Genomic DNA, 16,241 nt, shown 5'->3' with positions numbered 1-16,241 from the left:
GCCATAAAAGACACAAAATCCAGCACGAACCCAACGAGGGCATGGCTTATTGGTCTGGCTGGTGTAACCTGCTTCAAAGTTATTCTAAGTTAAATAAAAAACTCATAAATATTATAACAACCTACATTTTTTGGTCTAACTTAAATGGAAAACTCATAAATATTAGAACAACCTAACCACTAATAAAAGTGAAGAAGACTGTGTTACAGCTAAAATAAAATAAGGGAGGCATTGGGATACAATTCTTTAGGACACTCTTACAGTAAAAAAAAAAAAAATTCACATGACAGAGAGGCCTATGACAGTAATATGCCCAACAAAACTAGAGAAGTAACATTGTCAAGCAGAGGATCTGCACATAGAATGGAGTCAGATCATAGGAATCTTATGTGTCTAGTTTGATAAAGCAGGTGTATTCATCAACTATTGACCACAATATCAATGCAAGAAGCCTCAACCTAAATTGCACCTAGGTTAAGTGAACCAAATTCCTCAATTACCAAGGAAACAACTTCAAACATGGTTTTCTTGAACATGGTTGTATTTTTGTTGTTCATGTCACAAGAAGTGAAAACTACATACAAGTTAAATATGGTTATAAAAAGGATCCATTAAGTAACAAATGTATAATTCCAAAATGATACTAGTTAAAGTAAGTTCATGATACTTCATAATGGTGAAAGACTGTGTTGTTTATGAACAATGATATGAACGAGAATATTATGAGACCAACCAATTAACAAAAAATTATTAGTGATGCAAGTTTCTAAGGAACTGAAGGAAAATATATTGTTGGCAACTTGGCATAACAAACTATGAAGAAATAATTAAAATCATGACATTTACTGCCATAAAATGGATCATAAGATATATAAAGTCGACGAATTTATGATTTTACTCAAATACAAGTTTTAGAAGGCAAGTGATCGATACTTACAAAATATCCATAAGCCTAATAACCTCCAATTGCAATGGGGAACACGCACATGGCCACAAGTAAATAAGAAACCTTTGCTCCTCTCCACATTGGTATAGAGGCAGGATGCTTGAGACTAGATGGCATAGTAGCTTGCATTCTTAGATACAACTTCCTATTCAATCTCATAGGAAAGAAAGATCATTGATAAGGTAAACTATCAACATGTAACCTTCTCTAGACAATATACACAAAGATAAGCAATCATAAGGAAACACAAGTCTATGCTACTACAAAAGCACAATACCTGTATTTCTAGAGAAAGATTGTGACCCTTGAAGTCAAAGCAATAATTCTGTTGTTGTAGTATCCATCTTGGACTTTAGGTTTTCATAAGATATGCCCAAGTGTCTAGGTTTTCTTGTGGACAAAACCCAGACCATAGTGTATTAGGTAATTTTCGTTATAACACCTATAAGGTAGAGTCTTGCAATGGAGTTAAGATTAGGCAGCTAGGACAAAATAATGCAAAGGGATACGAAAACCAAATATCATTTGACTGTAGCAAGTGGACACAAAAAACAAATATCATTCCAATGTAGTAAGTGGATTGGATCCACAAGTTGGGCCACAAGCTATTTGAAAAAACAAATTCATTGTCTCTCCACCAATCAGTATCAGTGAAGTTTCCATCTTGACTGATAGATAAATAATTGGAAATAGAGTCAACCATACACCAAGCCTCTCCCCTACAATGTTTAAAGACAAATTGGCATCCATACATTCCTTGCATATAGGATTATTATATCCAACATTAATATATACTTGAATCTATTAGGTCTACAACAAATATATTTAAACTCATATGTTTATACCTAAAACTGAAGATTGTATGGACTTTGCATTAGAGATAGCAATCCACATTTTGATATCCAACTGAAACATACATGTAGCTTAAGCTTAGTAATAAAGCAAACTAGATATCAAGATTTTAATTGCAGAAGGTATCTGTTATTGTTACCAAATGCAACTTGTACAAGCTCCACATATTTGTTGTAGCATTTCCTGGGAACATCTTCATGAAGCATGATAAGAACCCACAAAGTGTAGAGTTGCCATAGGTATGCTATGGTCAGGCATATTATTCCCCAACTCCTATTTATATTCATGGAAAAGGAAGTACAAATAAAAATAAATAAAAAAAATCTATAGAAGGAATAAACCCACAACAACACACTTCTATATTCATAGCTCTGAGAGGCACATTCTAAAACCAAGGTAGAGGTAGTAATATCAGTGATTTTGAATCCCAACAGGTTAAAGGACTATTTAACCCCATCAAGTGGGTGCAAAAACATAAAAATTGTTACCTTTAAGAATTCAAAACATAAAAATTATCACTTTTAGGAATTTAATATTTATTTGAACATATCTGGAATTTGGGAAAGAAAGTACAAATCACAACAATGTTGTAGAAGGAATAAACCCACACCAACACACTTCTATATTCATAGCTCTTAAAGGAACATTCTAAATCCAAAGCAGAGGTAGTAATATCAATGATTTTGAATCCCAATAGCTTAAATGACTATTTAACTCCATCAAGTGGGTGAAAAAACATAAAAATTGTTATTTTTAAAAATACAATATTTATTTGAACATATCTAGAATTGTGGAGTTTAGATAGATATATTTAAATGTAAAACAAATATAAATTAGTTCTAAGTCATAGTACAATTATAAATTAATGTCATAGTACAGATATCAAAGAAAAAACAAAATGCAAATGAAAACAGTGGTTGCAGAAGAAACAAACTCACAACAACCCACATTTATCCGTTACATTCCTTTAAACTAGCACATTATACATAGGCACATTCTATAACCTACATAGATATAGCAATATCAATATGATTTAATCACACCAAGTGGGTGCAAAAACTTTGAGATTTCTAACATGAGGAATTTGATCATTTTTTAAGTATAACAGATTAGGGTCAATATGAATCTAAAATCACTTCAAATTATTTTACAAAATACATCCATGTGATATGACATTAGATCATATTTTGATGGACCTAAAAATCAATTTTGTAAAAAAAAACATTGGAACATGAAATCAAAAAAAAAAGAGAAATCAAGAACATCCCGAGAAGGTAAAATCCATTGGTAGAATCAAGGCCTGAAACCCAATCCCTGCATTGAGAGTATGAAACGCTACAGAGTAAGCATTCCCATTCCTAGAGTCTATGATGGGGAGCCACACATCTTGAGGATTGAGCTTGGTGAGGTTCCCAACCTCCTCTAGATAGGTCTTCATATTGGTCAAAACCCTTCTCTTGGGAGTCCCAATGTGGCTTAGAAACCTAGGAGAGATAAGGGAAGGAGTCCATGGTGTCCTTTGAGTATTGGGAGCCTTAAGTTGAGGGGACTTTAGCACAAAAGGAGACACCAAGGACGAAGGAGGGCAAGTGCTGGTAGGTGTTTGAGAAGATTTGGGGGATATCTACCTAGGGGTAACAACATGAGAAGGAGAATTGGTAGAAATATGGTGGTGGGGAGAATGAGCACCAAGGGTGAAAGGGGGCATGGCACCCATGGGCGTGGGTGGTATTAAGAACAGTTCTCGTTCTCCCCATGATTCATCCATAGTCCCAGAAGGCACTTGCAACCTGAAGCTCCTCACGGAATCCTCAGATGAATTTTCTTCTTCCTTAAATTTTATGTTCTCTTTTCCCATTCTCATAACAATAAAACCACCCCCAAGTAATCATCATATCCAACACAAACAACTAATTGAGTATACAAACATATGCTACCCACATTCCTCACCTCACCTCACCTCACCATACATATTTTTTCATGAGATTCTAATCTTCCTACTTCGCATGAGCAACTCCACTGTCATCGAGTACTACAACACAATACATTGCCATCAATAATAATGCGCTCAAAACAATGAAAAAGCTATACAAATGATGAAAAAAATGCATGAACCCATGAGCCCCAAAATATTATCCCATCTACCATATCTTATACTAGGAATTTGGAACCCCATGGTTGTTGTAAGTATTTTGTTATGGTATATCTTATAGATATTTGTGTGCAGTTAAACCGTAATGATAGTATGAGCTCCTGCTACGCCTTCCAAGTGCGACAAATGTGCTAGTCTAGAGGCCCAGATTATTACTAATTCTATATGGTTGTATTTTATTTCTATGGAGATCATGTGAGCCTGGACACTTGTGGTCTCCATGGAGAGAAAGCAATGGTGTCCTTGTTCTTGGAGGCGAGGCCATATCATGACTTCATGTTTTTAAATTAATTTGTCAGGATTTCTGAAATGGCGGGTACCAAACACAAAAGGGAGTGACCAACCTTGAATACATTTATTGATTTTGGAAGTAAAATAATGGTGGTCACTACTCGTGAACAAATATATATATATATATATATATATATATATATATATATATATATATATATATATATATATATATATATATATATATATATAGAGAGAGAGAGAGAGAGAGAGAGAGAGAGAGAGAGATAATTTCAAACTTCTGATTTTCCTATATGCCCGTCATTATGGCACTTTTCAAAATTATTTGGAAGTTACTAATGACGGGTTTATTTTAAAACGGACTTTATTTGACAGCTAAAAAAATTAAAAATGTGTAAATGGGCATCAAATTTAACCCCTACATGGGGTTCTCCAGTTTTCTTATGTTTTAAGCCTTATCCATGTTCTAGTTATACTCATACAAATAGACATGATAAGCAACCAATTTCACTTGCTTTTCACATGATTCAGTTGGTTTTGCATGATCAATACTTGTCTTATGATATCTTTGTTTATGCAAGCATGAGTGTATGTGTTTGTGCTTGTGGGGTGTGTAAGAGAAAGAGGGAGGAAGGGATACCCTTTGCAATCTATGACCAAATCTGAGAAAAAAAAAGTTAGAGAGGAAATTTAAAACATATATTTGGAGAATATGTACATATATACATAAATTGAGTTTACATAATGAGGCAATCCCAGGTCATGGCTAAACTAAACCAAGTGTTATGACTAGGGCCAAAATTCGGGCCTACTAGGGTTAGAGTTCAGAAACTAGCCCAATTTGGTGTTTGTTTAACATTGAGGTTGGTGTGAACAAGATAGGTTATTAGGTTAGTCTACAGGAAGATTTGTTTGATTTTGGGAATTTTGATGTTGCATGCTAAAGCATCCGTTAAGCTTGGTGATTACCATAACATAGGATGTGTTTTTTTGTGTGGTGAGTGGTGTGTGGTATGCAACATACCATTTGACAATTGCCAGAAAAAATTGACCCAAATAGCCATCCTCATTTTTGGATACTTGTTTTGCCTTAAGGTGGATACTTTCGTCATGTGGTTTTCCTCTGAGGTCATCTCCAATTCAGAACAAGTAACCATCCACGTGTTAAAACCTCCTTCAACACAATTGTTGCAAACGCTTGTTCGACACTCATTTACTCGAAAACAAAAAAGAAAAACAAATAGCTATCATTATCGTGTGATTAGGTGGACCAACATCCATTCTGAGGCATTCCATGGGATGACACAAGGTGCATGAAGTGGAAAAAAGAAGAAAAGGAAAGTAGCAAGAACCTTTAATGGCAAGATCCGTTGCTGCAAAATTTAGGTAGAGTAGCAGGAGAAATAGTAGTACAGAGAAAACACACTTCCACTTCCAAAGAGAAGATATGGACTCCATTGAATATTTTTTCTTCCAAAGCTGGAAAGGTCGTGACCACCTGCTCTCCTCCATCCAAATTGGGTCTCTCTGCCTGCCTGCATGTATTATACTCAAAATGTTGTAATCCCATTTGTTGGCATTAAATTAACACTAATTACTTTGCACTAGTAAGCAACAGATGCATTTTCCAGGTGACAGGAAAACTAGTAATTCAAGCCAAGTATATAAAGAGTATTACAACCATAGCTACTTTTTCAATAGAAATTTCTCCCAACAAACTTCGTTTTTCTCAAATTGATAAAAACTCAAAAATAAGAATGGAAAATATTTGTGCAAGACACTAAGGGTTGGAGTGCATTGCCTCAGAGACTCCTCAAACTCCTCTCCAGCCTCAATAGCAGTACTAGTAGTAGCATGAGCAACAACACTATGCCTAGCAAAACTAGAAGCACAAGTTCATCAAGTTGCACGACTATTGCTTCCCTCACGAGTTACCATGTCCCATGTTTGGCCTTGTTGGTTCACTTCCTTCAACTCTTTGTTCAACTACCAGATCTGCATTGGGATCAACACCCCCAACTCCACTAGACAACTCCAAACTAGCTCCAAGATGACAAAGAACCTCCAAAATTGTTGTTGTTGCTCCAAAACTCAATGTTGGTGCAAAACTATCAAAGCTCTCATATGCACACAAAAACTAGAAATCAAATGTGTGAGGCAAATAGGAGCTTAGGCATTCTTTTATAAGCTTAGGGGGGCATATTAAGAAGGGAACCTACCATGGTTTTCTAAAAAGAACCTCCAAAAACCACCTAGGAATCCCATCAACATGCCCAACCATGTGGCTTTCTAGCCGGGCGATTTTTTACAAAAATCGATCGGTCAAGTACCAAATCAGTCAAACTGGTCGATTTCATACCCTATCAGTCCTGACCAACTAATTAATCGGATTTGTTAGGCTAGTTTGATATCTCAGGGAGATAACCGACCAATTTGAAAAATTTTCGGTTCAACTAGAACAATTTTTAAAACTAGACATCAAACAAATCAAACAAAGAAAATAATCCATAATGTGATGGTGAAGACTTCATCCTCCACTCTTATTGAGAGGAGAAAATCTATTTTTCTCTCATAGAGATAAATTTTTAGCATAGACATGAAATTATGACATGTCAAAGGATTTTTACCCTAAATAACAAAAAGTAAGTCTTGATAATAACCAATGTTATCCAAATTGGTGATTTAGAAAAAACATAATTTCTTAGTTTTTGCAAATTTTTCCATTTCCCCCCCCATTTTTTCCTGACTTATTTTTCAAATCCTTGTTGAGTTATTGTTGTACACTATTTTTGAAACATCGAAAATAAGTTAATAACCTACTCAACGTCTATGTCTTCCATAATGGGAAGAAAGGCATAAAGTGTGAACAAATCATATATGTACAAGGTTAGCAACTTACCACAATCCTGACTAATGGTCAAAATGACTCAACAAACAATCACTCTTTACATATCCAAAGCTTGTGAGAATTTAATCTCAATTTTAACACGATGACAATACTTAGAGTCACATGAGATAGAATCAATGAAGAAAAGGGTGGTGTAGCCATACTCGAGCATTCCAAAAATAATGTTTTCATATCAGTAAGATATTGTCCTAAATTAGTGTGAGTTTTGTTCAATTTCAATAGCAGGGGGGCTTGTAACATTGAAAAGGGAAATTTTTCAAAATGTCTTAACAAATATAATATCATTTGGGTTTGTGAAGAAAGGTTGGATATCCAATATTACCCATGTGTTGGTCCATTCACCGAAAATATTTCCTAAGGGCCACTAATATCCAATATAAAGGGCCTAAGTCATTTCATATAAAAGCTTATTTTAGTTTGTAGGTGAACTTATGACAACCACAACACCAAAGCAAGCTAGAATGTTTGTCAAATAAATTATTTTGGAACAATATTTCCCATTATCACTATGCAACAAACATGCCCTTTCCCAATATGAGAATATCACAATGCAATGTAATCGGATTACATCACTCAAAAAATATCCCTTTAGCTGAGAAGTCATGGTTGAGGATTATTTTTTGTTCCAAAGTCAACTAAGACTTGAACAAAGCATCAACCACGTAAGACAACCCAATTTCACAGGTAATATGGACGTGGAGGAGAAAAATGTGTCCCTAGGGGATTTGAACCTTGTTGAGGATTGTGAAACACCCCTTATTTACCATCTATCCAAGACCCCATAGTGACATAGTCTAAAATATTCACCATGAGGTAAATATAAATCCAATCTTGTTATTGGTCCCACAATTTATCATTACATTTGTAATAACTTAGCCTCGTTTTAGTAAATGGTAAATGGAGATAGTTGAGAACAAACTTGATTATCCCAAGAAGTGGCTACCAAATAGTTAGATTCTGGACAGAAAGAGAGGCTTGAGATACTATCATTTAGGGGTTGTACGATTTGAAAAACAAATAATTTGTGAAGATAATTATCTTATTGTGTTACTTGATTCATCAAGATGATGTAACACTATTCTACAATAGAATACCAGTAAAATAGTATAATATGACCATGCATAAAATACCCATATATTACAGCAAAAAGTAATACAATGTCTAGACTTTAGGATATCAAATACATCTTCTCGTGCTTACCTATAACAAATCTACATGAACATAATGAAATTGGTTTCTATATAAAATATGAATGCCAAGAAACTCAATGGGATTGAGGTTGATGGCCCTTGCCAGGCATCCTAAAATATCCATGGTACACATGGAGGTAGGGGTTGGACTTGTGGCTCCCAAAGATGAATATTTAGTGCTCATTTTACACACCAAACCAAACCAAACCCATGTTCTCCTTAAGGCCTAGGAAGCAGTGATTTTAAACCATTGGCCAAGGTTCCATTCCTAAGGGATTTAGCAAGAATCTATAGGGGATCTTGGAGGTAGATGTTAGACTTCTAGCACATGGAGATGAATACCAAGTGCAGTGTTACAAACCCAATCCCACTCTTTAATTCTAACTTCTCCTTGAAGCTTTGGAAGCAAAGAGCTCAACACCATTGCCCAATGTTTCATTCCCAAATGATTTACCATAAAATAATGAAGCCACATGGAGGTAGGAGTTAAACTTAGGGCACATATTTCATATTACATACCCTAGCCCACCCCAATGTTCCCCTTAAGGCCTGTGGAGTGGGAACTTGACAACAACTAACTAGATTCCATTCCCAAGGGCTTTACCCAACACCTTATGGTAACGTTAGAGCACCTTGAGGTAAGGATCAAAATCATGGCAACTTGATATCATGGCCATGTGTGTATATTAAAAATTCAAACCCACCTTCATGTTGTGGTTTTTCATGAAATGATAATTCAAGTGCACTTCATTCTACCTGAGTTCAATTGTTTTAAAAAACATGTTAATGCAGGCAATTATTGTGCTATGGTTTCATATGTATCGGGCAGAGACAATGTTTTGTGTAGGTCATAAACAAAGTCCCCTCCCTTGATAAAGTTCCATTTTTATAATTCTATATCAACCAAATGGGGGCATAAAGACAACTTTTTTCCAAACACCTACCAAGAGATAACTCAGAAATTATATATTACTTCAAATGTGAGTAGATTATCTCTCAAAAAATATATTTGAAGGACTTACAATCAAATTGTGATCTTGATTAGAGTCTTGTGCTGTAAATTATTTATTGGCATGGGCCACCTTAAGAAAGCAAAGCCAACCTAAGTCAATTGCACTGCAACATGGTGCAAAATTTGAAAGTAAAAGGGATAGATAGTAATAGGCTCAAAACCATGGAATTGTACATTAGACGTTTTTCTCGAGGATGTGACATACTTCATATTTAAATGAAGAAAATATCGGAAAAATAAATGCATACCTGGAAGGATTTGTTGGGATTGTGAGTACTTTTGGTAGTACTAATGGTGTCTGTTAGCGCTTGAAATTTCACCTCAGGCTGAGAAAGGTAAACCTCAAGGCAACATCAAACCACTTAGCCTCGTAGCTAGCCCTACGGGGTAGGAGAGGGCTCTCTCCGGTCTATCTCGGTAAAGATTTTCAATGGGTGAGATGACCAATAGGGTAACACTGATTTTAGGCTAGTAAACTGATCAAAGGGTTGATTTGGGATTTTTAGGGTTTTTGGTGGGCAAATTGAGGGGATGGCAATTTTGGGTGCGGGGATTGGACACAGTTTCTGCAGGGGGTTCTTTGGGGCGAGGTAGGGTACAGTATTGATGCCTTAGATTGAGGTGAATGGATGGGAAAGACAGGTGAGGAGCTAAGGAGAGCAAACAATAACTTTGAATTCTCCTTAAACAGTAGAAAACATTGAAATTAAACAAACTTAAAAGCAGAGCATGACTGTCATGAATTCTACTTTAACACTTCATTTGTTTAATGTGCAGAAGGAAAAGAAAGGAAATGATTCACATAACACACTTAAAAGTACATAGAGAAACACACCATCAATACATGTAACCACAAGAATCCCAAAAACGACTGCAAAACCCTGGTCTTCCTTAGCCAAAAATTGCAGAGATACAGTGAATAATACAATGATAGCTTTTCCCTCAAGAGTCCAACCTTCCAACCTCTGTAAATGACTAAGAAAATACATAATATAGGCAAGCTAACACCTTTCCTTGCCTCTAGGGGTCGAGCTCATCCTTCTAGGAGCTGTTTCAACCAATTCTAAACTGAGCACTAAAATCTAGGCAATCAGAACAACTTGCCTCTATAAGCTAGGAAACCAATTCATTCATTAAATTTTCACCTATCTCATGAATGAATCTTCTAGAAGAGATACATAAGTGTAAAAGTGTCATAAAATTACATTAATTACATCAAAGAGGATAATAATCCACCCCAAAAAGTCAAACAGGGTCAAACTGCGTTTCTCTGAGCTGTACACTGAAATTTGGAGAAATTTGCCTGACGGGTCGCGCGCCTCTGCCTGACGGGTCGCGCGCCTTTGGTACCACTTTTGGGGCACGTCCAGGTGTCCAAATTGCACAAGAGTAGGCTTGTTGGAAAGGTCTGTGAGTCTAGTTTCCAACCCAACTAGAATTTCTGAATTTGGTGGTCATTTGCCCCTCCAAAAGTGCAATCTCCCAAGACTGCTTTCTGTGTCTCAAAAATGTGGCAGAAAGTCATTTTTTGCTTGTTTTTTGACTTTCTGGAGGCCCAAAACTTCATAAAATCTCTTGTCCATGGATGAGCATATGTAAATTCTCATGAAAAATCTGGAAATGCTGAGTTTTTGCAAAATGGAGTTGCCAAGGTGAAGGGTCGTGCGGGGGGTGAGACCTGTTAATGGAGAAAACCTGTAAATTGCCTGAAAAAACCAAAATTTACCCAAAATGCTCAAAATTTCTTGGAATTTGTGTTGGGATTCCCCAATAAATTACCATGCTCAATCAAAGAGGCTTTGGCTAAAATTTGGAGTGGATCAGGCCTTTTCCGTCGTTTTAGTGCCTTGGCCAACCTCCTTGGATCCGGCGATTGTAATTTTGACATTTATCTAAAACCATAACACCTGTGAAAAAAGTGAAGGAGGTTTTTCTTCTTTGGTATGTTATGGACAAAAACCTCTCTCAGTTTTCCAAAATTCATCTTTTATTTCTCTGGAACATCATTTGAGTGCGACTTGTCCCAATGTGTGAAACAAGGAATTTTGTTGAAATGGAGCGAAATGAAGGGGATAGGGGGCTTCTAAATTCTTGAGGAAATTTAGGGGAGCAGGGAGGGATGTTAGGAAGCAGGGGAAAGTGGAATCACAGAGATTGAGTGAGGGGAAGGGGTCCAAAAGGGCAAAACACAGGCCCAACCTAGAAAATTGCCAAGTTGTAGCTAGAAACTAGGGTTTGTGCAAAAATGAGGATTTTGGGGGATCTCAGTGATGGGAAGCATTTGATAAGGTACATGAAGGATAGGGGAAGGTGTATGAACATCTGGATACAATTTTTGCCAATGATTTGACCGTCCATGAGAAATCGCCTTCAAAACCCTAGGAGAGGGAAATGACTTTACCTAGGCGCAACTAAAGCATGAACAAGGTGTAAAATGACTCATTAGACACTGAGATGATAATGAAAACCCTATGAATGATGATAGACTCAGCTGAATAGTGACATAGATGGGCATTTGGGCAACTTTGAAAAGAGTGGGAGCAAACCCTAGACCTAATGCCTAGTGACCAAATTTTGCTTGAAAACTCTTTGAAATGACAAAATTTGACTTGGAAACTCTGAGACCACTTTGTAAGAGCATATTTGATCACTGGAGCAAGGCTGGAAAGATTGACACTAACATTGGCTCCAATGGGGATGGTAGCTCCTTGGAGGTGCCAAGAACCGTGGACCTCTGGGAGAGCAGACCAGTGCTTTCAACCATTGGGCAATGGAGTCATTATTTGACAAACAATACAAGACTTTGACTCATTTATTGACTTAAACTTGATTCAAACCGACTCAATTATGAAACCTACATGACTGAAAACTGACTCACAAATGACTCATGACTGACTTAACTAAAACAAGATCTTACAAAGCTTATTGAATGGCAGCAGTCCATCAAGATTTGAAATCATGATGACAACCACCTGTGTTTCTTACAAAACAATATACCATCAAACTATATCAAAATGCCAATGCAACCAATCAAGCAGATGCCTTCTTGATTGATTCTCTTGATTAGATCTTCTGGTCAACAGTACAAACCTATCACTGGGCATCCAAAAACATAGTTGACCATGGTTGCAACAAAACACTGTAATAATCACTTTCACTGCGGGCTGCAACAAACTTGCTAGAGGATCGTGAAAAACATGAAGATTTGCCACTGCCACCTCCTGCTGAAAGAACAAGGTGTCCTTTGTTTCAAATTTTGATCTTCCTTCATCATGTGATTCAGTAACAGTATGCTCATGGGCTTCAAAAAATTCTGAACAAGTAGATGAGCAGATCTCCTCTTGAAATAACATTTCAAAACATGAGACATATGAGGAAGAATCTGAAATGGAATCCTGAATGTTTTGATCTTCTGTAGTTTGAATATATGGTAAGTCATCCTCATATGATATGATAGCCAGATTATCATTACATTCATCAATCATGAGAAAAGAAATTTCAGATGTTTCGTGAAACCCAACACTAACATTTCTATCAGCTATCATAGATTCATCCAGAGAAACCTTTTCACTTACTTGAACGAAGATCTTGTCTTGTTTTTCACAGAGGCAAGGAACTACCTCCTCATGAAGATCTAGTGCTGGTGAGATGAGAGCATTTAGGTCTGCTACTCCATTTTCTTCATTTGAGGCAGCCGCGACAATACAACTCTCTTTTATGAGATCCGGAACAACATGTTTTGCCTCGTCACAATTTATCTCTCGATCTGATTTATCATCATCACTTTCTGAGATTGGAACATTACTTTCCTTCGTTACCTGCATGTTGTCTTCTTCTATGGGCAGATCTGAAACAACATTTGCTCTTTCCTCATTTTCAACCATATGGAAATCTTCAGCCTGCTGATCTTGACAAATATCCTCTAAGATTTCTGTGTGCTGCTAAAATGGATTCTCATACAGAGCCTCCATGATCTCAACATCCATAAAATTATCATCTTCATAATACTTCTCAAGGCTTTCAATAAAACCATAAGCATGCTTGCAACAGTCTTGAACTAAATTTAATGATGGATAAGAGTCCATATATCTTTCAATGAACATAGCATGAAAATCCTTTAAACAGTAAATACAAGCAGGTGGCAAACTTTCATACCATGATTGGGCTTTACCTTCTAGAGTGGCCAAGAATATCTTCATCAAGCAATCTTCAGGAAAATCCACCTTCAATTTGCGAATATGCATATGAAATCTAACTAGATGTAAAGCAGCATCCTTCTTACCATCATCATTAAATATAGGCAGATTCCTTGACCAATCTACCTTTGGAATTTTATTTGGAAAACCGGGGATGTGATCTCGGCTCAAGGGAGCGTATCTTCATGCGATCCGATCCATCTTGAAAATCTCAAAGCTACTGATCTTCCTGCAGTGAAGTCACCATGAAGCATTGATCTCAGTGAAGGAGTCGCCAGTGAATGATTTCAGCCTTGTCAGTGTCTAATCGTTGTCCACTATCAACAATCAGATCTGAACTTGATACATGTACTGGGGTGAAATGCAAATGAAGTGTTGTATTCACAAGCTCACGGAGATTGACTGAAGCAGCGTTTATCTACTTCCGCTTATGCAAAGCAAAAGCGTTTCGAAGGCTACCTGACATAACTTCAGGCTCCGTCTAAGACTTATGAAACAAACACATCAACCCACAAACAAGTTTTTTCTCCCCAGTATGGTCGCCAATATGTTAGCGCTTGAAATTTCACCTCAGGCTGAGAAAGGTAAACCTCAAGGTAACATCAAACCACTTAGCCTCATAGCTAGCCCTACGGGGCAGGAGAGGGCTCTCTCCGGTCTATCTCGGTAAAGATTTTCAATGGGTGAGATGACCAATAGGGTAACACTGATTTTAGGCTAGTAAACTGATCAAAGGGTTGATTTGGGATTTTTAGGGTTTTTGGTGGGCAAATTGAGGGGATGGCAATTTTGGGTGGGGGGATTGGACATAGTTTCTGCAGGGGGTTCTTTGGGGCGAGGTAGGGTACAGTATTGATGCCTTAGATTGAGGTGAATGGATGGGAAAGACAGGTGAGGAGCTAAGGAGAGAAAACAATAACTTTGAATTCTCCTTAAACAGTAGAAAACATTGAAATTAAACAAACTTAAAAGCAGAGCATGACTGCCATGAATTCTACTTTAACACTTCATTTGTTTAATGTGCAGAAGGAAAAGAAAGGAAATGATTCACATAACACACTTACAAGTAAATAGATAAACACACCATCAATACATGTAACCACAAGAATCCCAAAAACGACTGCAAAACCCTGGTCTTCCTTAGCCAAAAATTGCAGAGATACAGTGAATAATACAATGATAGCTTTTCCCTCAAGAGTCCAACCTTCCAACCTCTGAAAATGACTAAGAAAATACATAATATAGGCAAGTTAACACCTTTCCTTGCCTCTAGGGGTCGAGCTCCTCCTTCTAGGAGCTGTTTCAACCAATTCTAAACTGAGCACTAAAATCTAGGCAGTCAAAACAACTTGCCTCTATAAGCTAGGAAACCAATTCATTCATTAAATTTTCACCTATCTCATGAATGAATCTTCTAGAAGAGATACATAAGTGTAAAAGTGTCATAAAAGTACATTAATTACATCAAAGAGGACAATAATCCACCCCAAAAAGTCAAACAGGGTCAAACTGCGTTTTTTTGAGCTGTACACTGAAATTTGGAGAAATTTGCCTCACGGGTCACGCGCCTCTGCCTGACGGGTCGCGCGCCTTTGGGACCACTTTTGGGGCACGTCCAGGTGTCCAAATTGAGCAAGAGTAGGCTTGTTGGAAAGATATGTGAGTCTACTTTCCAACCCAACTAGAATTTCTGAATTTGGTGGTCATTTGACCCTCCAAAAGTGCAATCTCCCAAGACTGCTTTCTGTGTCTCAAAAATGTGGCAGAAAGTCATTTTTTGCTTGTTTTTTGACTTTCTGGAGGCCCAAAACTTCATAAAATCTCTTTTACATGGATGAGCATATGTAAATTCTCATGAAAAATCTGGAAACGCTGAGTTTTTGCAAAATGGAGTTGCCAAGATGAAGGGTCGCGCGGGGGGTGAGACCCGTTAATGGAGAAAACCTGTAAATTGCCTGAAAAAACCAAAATTTACCCAAAATGCCCAAAATTTCTTGGAATTTGTGCTGGGAGTCCCCAATAAAGTACCATGCTCAGTCAAACAGGCTTTGGCTAAACTTTGGAGTGGATCGGGCCTTTTCCGTCGTTTTAGTGCCTTGGCCAACCTCCTTGGATCCGGCGATTGTAATTTTGACATTTCTCTAAAACCATGACACCTGTGCAAAAAGTGAAGGAGGTTTTTCGTCTTTGGAATGTTATGGACAAAAAACTCTCTCAGTTTTCAAAAATTCATGTTTTATTGCTCTGGAAGATCATTTGAGTGCGACTTGTCCCGATGTGTGAAACAAGGAATTTTGTCGAAATGGAGCGAAATGAAGGGGATAGGGGGCTTCTAAATTCTTGAGGAAATTTAGGGGAGTAGGGAGGGATGTTAGGAAGTAGGGGAAAGTGGAATCTCAGAGATTGAGTGAGGGGAAGGGGTCCAAAAGGGCAAAACACAGGCCCAACCTAGAAAATTGCCAGGTTGTAGCTAGAAACTAGGGTTTGTGCAAAAATGAGGATTTTGGGGGATCTCAGTGATGGGAAGCATTTGATAAGGTACATGAAGGATAGGGGAAGGTTTATGAACATCTGGATACAAGTTTTTCCAATGATTTGGCCGTCCACGAGAAATCTCCTTCAAAACCCTAGGAGAGGGAAATGACCTTACCTAGGCGCAACTAAAGCATGAACAAGGTGTAAAATGACTCATTAGACACTGAGATGATAATGAAAACCCTATGAATGATGATA

At 37.3% G+C, this 16,241-nt stretch overlaps 1 pseudogene; it reads right to left on the bottom strand.

The window, feature by feature from the left end:
* Positions 1-898: 898 nt before the first annotated feature.
* LOC149228936 (lysine histidine transporter-like 8) lies at positions 899-3,656 on the bottom strand (annotated as a pseudogene).
* Positions 3,657-16,241: the final 12,585 nt, after the last annotated feature.

This window comes from Pinus tabuliformis, chromosome J (genome assembly GCF_031772625.1).
Source record: "Pinus tabuliformis cultivar Carrire ecotype Pingquan chromosome J, CPIR1, whole genome shotgun sequence".
Lineage (NCBI taxonomy): Eukaryota > Viridiplantae > Streptophyta > Pinopsida > Pinales > Pinaceae > Pinus > Pinus tabuliformis.
This window is presented reverse-complemented; position numbering and strand designations above follow the sequence as displayed.